The following is a 6,000-nucleotide window of genomic DNA, read 5'->3' on the forward strand; positions in this document are numbered from 1 at the left end:
TGCCACACTCTGATAATGTTTTATATTCTCTGTTTTACATAAATCCAGTCAAAACTAATTCCATCTCTCTGCCTTCCTCCGAGTTACTGACTGCCCACCTGTCTGACCCGATACCGAGGGATGTTGGACCCTCAGGCTCTCATGTCCTCTGTCTGGCCAGACTGGAAGTTTCTGAAGTCAGCTCTTCTCCATCCACCACCACAGATCAGCTGCTCATCATCCATCTTACTCTATAAGCCATTAGTGGAGCTGCTATACACCTGAATATTTAAAACCTATGTGGATGTATGAAAGACTTTTTAAAATTAATTTAAAAGCCATTTGACCAGTGGTAGGATGGTCCCCCCTTTAATGTGAGTCTTGGTCCTCCCAAGGTTTCTTCCTCCTCCTGCAGCTCTGAGGGAGTTTTTCCTTGCCTCCGCGCTCACTGGGGGTTCTGTATTATGTATATTCTATGTTTAATGTTTTGCCTGATTCTTTGTCCTGTAATCATGTTTCTGTAAAGCTGCTTTGTGCCAACACCTGTTGTAAAAAGCGCTATACAAATAAATTTGATTTGATTTGATTTTACATTGTGCTGATTATTGTGTATACGTACAATTATGCATGATGAGAATGCAGTGATGCATATATTGAATTTACAACGTACCAGTTACCACCTCATACTATACACTCACCGGCCACTTTACTAGGTACACTCTGCTAGTATAGCAGACAAACCAAGTCTCCCTGAAGCTGTGGGAGTCTCCCGCATTTTGGTAGTGGCCCCCTGATGCCCGCGAGTCACATATAATCTCCCGGAATTCAGAACGAGTGCCCCCAGAGTGCACTGCACACAAACGCGCACACAGGACTTTTTTTTCTCCAAATCGTGTGTGGGAAGGAGAGAGAGAAAACAGAGAGGTTTCTGATTGGCCTGTTCTTTGCAAAGAGTCTGTGAGACAGCCAATCAGTTTTTAGTGTGGGCGGGCAGTGTTTTTCCCCCCTCCCGGACGGGATTTGTTCAGTGAGTGAGAGAAAGCAGATCATGGCTGAGGCAATATTAATAATTATTGTAATATGATATGAAATGTTTTTGATGTTGTGCAATTTATGATATTGTAACTGTCATTTTTTGTCAAATAAAGGCTTTTTCTTCAAAAAAAAAAAAAGGAAAGCAGAGGCAGGGCCTTCCAAAAAGAAAAAAAGTTAAAACTCATTTCACCTCTGAATACTCAAAATTTAATAAAAAAAAAAGTTATAAAAGTAAAGTTTCGTAATCCTTTGGTGTGTGTGTGCAAGTTTTTTTTTTTTTTTTGGGGGGGGGGAGGGGGGGTAACCTCCCTGAAATCAACTTTTGCAACTTGGGATGTCTGGTATAGGGTTAAAGCTTTTTGCCTTCAAAACTGCCTTAATCCTTAGTTGCACAGATTCAACAAGGTACTGGAAACATTACTCAGAGATTCTGATCCATATTGCATGATAGCGTCACACAGCTGAGAGCACACAGCTGGACATCCATGATGCGAATATACCCTTCTATCACATCCCAAAGCTGCTCTATTGGATTGAGATCTGGTGACTGTGGAGGACATTCCAGTACAGTGAACTCATTGTCGTGTTCCATTAACAAGAGATGATTTGCGCTTTATGACATGTTGCATTATCCTGCTGGAAGTAGCATCAGAAGATACCCATGGTACACTGTCATCATAAAGGGATGGACATGGTCAGCAATACTCAGGTAGACTGTGGCATCCCCCACACCATTAAACACCACCACCAGCCTGAACTGCTGATACAAGGCAGGATGAATCCATGCTTTCATGTTGTTGACTCCAAATTCTGACTCTACCATCCAAATGTAGCAGCAGAAATCGAGAATTATCATCTTCTACTGTCCAGTTTTGGTGAGTCTGTGTAATTTATAGCCTCATTTTCTCGTTCTTAGCTGCAGGAGCAGCACCCAGTGTGGTCTAATAATATATTATTATCAGAAGACATAATGTATAATAAACATAGCTATGTAATGGGTTATGCATTTTTATAAATATTTATAGCCATGCTTATAGTGCCTTATGAATGTATCATAATATGTTATGAATGTGTTTTTAGAGTCTAATAGAGATGACATTCATAAAAAGTGTTACCAGTAGTTCTTGTCATAATCTGGATTAGAACATTACTCAAATAGAGCTATAATTCACTGTATACCTGTAACTCTACCTCTTCACTACTTTACTTTAACTGATGCTCTCAAACACTTTATTAAGAGACAAGAAATTCAAGTAATTAACTCTTGATGAGTTCAGCACAGCTGTTAACTGAAAGCCTGAATTCCAGGTGAATCTACCTCATAAAGCTAAATGCAGAGATGTGTAAAGCTGATCATCTAAGCATGAGGTGCTACTTTAAAGAATGTAAAATCTAAGATAGATGGGACGTTCATTCCATTTCTAAAGTCATCATAAAAGGAATTATTACCACCTACTGTGCTGCCCAGGGTGCTGTCCAGGGTGCTGTCCAGGGCGCTGTCCAAGGTGCTGCCGGTACCATGATTGTGACTGGCAGCATTTGGCCAAAATGGTCCTTAAGAAATGGCTCATCGTCTCTGAGCTGATTCATGTGTCCTGATCTTGCTCAGAACTGCAGTGTTTTCAGCCTCAGTTCTACTGAAGGACGCAGGCCTTTATTCACCCAGAGCTTTTTCCACAGTATCCGGCCAGGGTCCTCCTCATTACACCACACAAAGGAAACACATGGCCACTCTCTGTTTATTACATCTCTCTGACAAGAGCAGAAGGTTACTGCCCAATCATACCCTCATCAGCAGGAGCGTACCATTCTCCTGCACCGGGCGAGCGCCGGCCTCCTTAAATAAAAGAGCTCCTCTATAATGAGATTTCACTGATGGGTCTTGGAAGTCAGACTGACCTTGCTGAATATTTTACCCTCATTTAGACCCAAAAATCTGGCCACCAGATCAGAATGGAAGAGCTTTAATTAAATGTGTGATAGCTAGATTGGAATACTTATCTTGATATTTTTCATTCTCCTCTTTGAGCCCCGGTTCCATTATCTTCTGAACTCTGCACATCAAAATCTCACCTGCTGGAGTAGAGGAGCTAATACCATTCAGCACCAGCAGAACCTCACGAGGAAAAGTGCAATGCAAATTCTGCCTTTTAGAATAAACTTCCTGTGAGTTTAATCAGATCATATTAAGAGAACATATACGATTCTTATTGGAGATGATCTTTAATCGCTTTAAAAGATTTTAAACACTTATCCCATCTTGAGTGCACAAAATGTACATCTAAAAAATGGAATGAAAGTTACTTTATTTAAGTAATTTAGTTACAAAAGGTGAAACTCATATATTATATTGATTTATTACACGCAGAGTGATCTATTTTAAGCATTTATATATTTTATTGTTGATGATTATGGCTTACAGCCAATGAAAAAACAAAAATCAGAGTCTCAGAAAATTTAATGAATATTATATAGATTAACAGTGTTGGGTACGTTACTTTGAAAAAGTAATTAGTTATAGTTACTAGTTACTTCTCCAAAAAAGTAACTGAGTTACTAACTGAGTTACTCCACTATAAAAGTAACTAGTTACCAGTAAAAGTAACTATTGCGTTACTTTTGTGTTACTCGCCCCCGTAACACACACCCACCGGCCCCTCAACCCCCGGCCCCTCATCCCCCGGCCCCTCATCCCCCCCTTCTCAGAGCATGTTTCATAGGCCAGATGAATAGAATGCACAACATCATTTATCTCATCCTCCCCATCCTTGTAACTCACGCACACAACGCACACACACACTTGCGCCTTTGTCTGTATGCGCGAAGTAAAAAAAAAAAAGTAAATTTAGCGGCTAAAGTAACGTGCAGTAACAGGGTGTTCCATAAAAGTTGGACTTTAGACTTGATAATAAAACATAGTGGATCAACACCAGCAGATGACATGTCTCTCCAAACCATCACTGATCATCAGTAAATTTTACATTTCATTTTTAAATTAAGGGAGCAGAGTCTGGAGGAAGAGTGGAGAGACACACAGTCCAAACTGCTCGAGGTCTAGTGTGAAGTTTCCACCAATCAGTGATGGTTTTTATTTTGAAGGACCCTCAAAATAGATGAAAATTGCTTTTTATGGCCACTGTGAGATGGGGTTAAGGTTTATAAAAGCACCCTAAGGTAATTCTTCCACAGTTTTAATCTAAGAACCCCTAACATTTCCACGACAGTGTACTAAGAAATGTTAGAAAGCTGTTGAAGGCTGTTGAATTCAGGTCATACTCAAAATAATACTCAACAACACGCAATTACTCAAAACTTTACTCTTCACTCACACACGTGTGCACATGATTTCTTCAAATTGCAGCATTGTGAATAACACAGGAATACTACACTACAAAGACTATGCCTGATCTCTGTATTTGTAGTCTAACTTAGAGAATAGTCCTTTTTCTCCATCTCCAGTTTACTAAACAGCAGAAATGTGCTGTGTACGGAGGTATCTGAGGACGAGCACATGAAAGAATATATAACGTGTGTTTACTGATGCACCGGATCCAAAGACGTGGAGCTGGGAATGCCTCTTTATCATCGCAATGGTTAGAAATAGACAAGGACAGCCCAAGGCAGACTCTGTCCTAACTTTAAAAAACATCACTGCTTTCACAAAATAGCCATATACAAAAAAAAAGCTGTGGTTTGAATTAATGAGAAAACAGGAAGAATCTTCATGGTGAGTGGTTTTGTTGAAGAGGCTCCCCAGACGAAACCCAGTGAATCATCTCCTTCTGGGTTTATTTATTTATTTCTTATATTTTTTACTTTTTGTGGAATCCCTTTTGTACAGAAATGTGATGGTTAACATGCAATTCCCAGTACAAACGCTGGGCTGGACTTATTAAAACTAATTTTATTTCTCCAATTTAGCTGAGCCAAATCTCAAAGATCAATCATCCCATCCCTCTTCACGCTTCCCAATCATTCTATACCTCTTCAAGCTTCCCAATCATTTTATACCTCTTTAAGCTTCCCAATCATTCTATACCTCTTCAAGCTTCCCAATCATTCTATACCTCTTCACGCTTCCCAATCATACTATCCTTCCTCGCGCTTCCCAATCATTCTATACCTCTTCACGCTTCCCAAACAAACTATCTTTCCTCATGCTTCCCAATCATTCTATACCTCTTCAAGCTTCCCAAACAAACTATCCTTCCTCATGCTTCCCAATCATTTTATACCTCTTCACGCTTCCCAATTATTCTATACCTCTTTAAGCTTCCCAATCATTCTATACCTCTTTAAGCTTCCCAATCATTCTATACCTCTTCATGCTTCCCAATTATTCTATACCTCTTCACGCTTCCCAATCATGCTATCCTATCCTCACGCTTCCCAATCATCCTATCCTTCCTCACGCTTCCCAATCATCCTATCCTTCCTCACGCTTCCCAATCATCCTATCCTTCCTCACGCTTCCCAATCATTCTATACCTCTTCACGCTTCCCAATCATCCTATCCTTCCTCACGCTTCCCAATCATACTATACCTCTTCACGCTTCCCAATCATCCTATCCTTCCTCACGCTTCCCAATCATTCTATACCTCTTCACGCTTCCCAATCATCCTATCCTTCCTCACGCTTCCCAATCATTCTATACCTCTTCACGCTTCCCAATCATCCTATCCTTCCTCACGCTTCCCAATTATACTATACCTCTTCACGCTTCCCAATCATCCTATCCTTCCTCACGCTTCCCAAACATACTATACCTCTTCACGCTTCCCAATCATCCTATCCTTCCTCACGCTTCCCAATCATACTATACCTCTTCACGCTTCCCAATCATCCCATCCCTCCTCAACCTTTCCAATCATCTTATCTCTCCTCACTCTTCCCAATCATCCCATCCCTCCTCACGCTTCCCAATCATACTATACCTCTTCACGCTTCCCAATCATTCCATCCCTACTTATGCTTCCCAATCATT

This window comes from Astyanax mexicanus, chromosome 10, assembly GCF_023375975.1.
Source record: "Astyanax mexicanus isolate ESR-SI-001 chromosome 10, AstMex3_surface, whole genome shotgun sequence".
Classification (NCBI taxonomy): Eukaryota; Metazoa; Chordata; class Actinopteri; order Characiformes; family Acestrorhamphidae; genus Astyanax; species Astyanax mexicanus.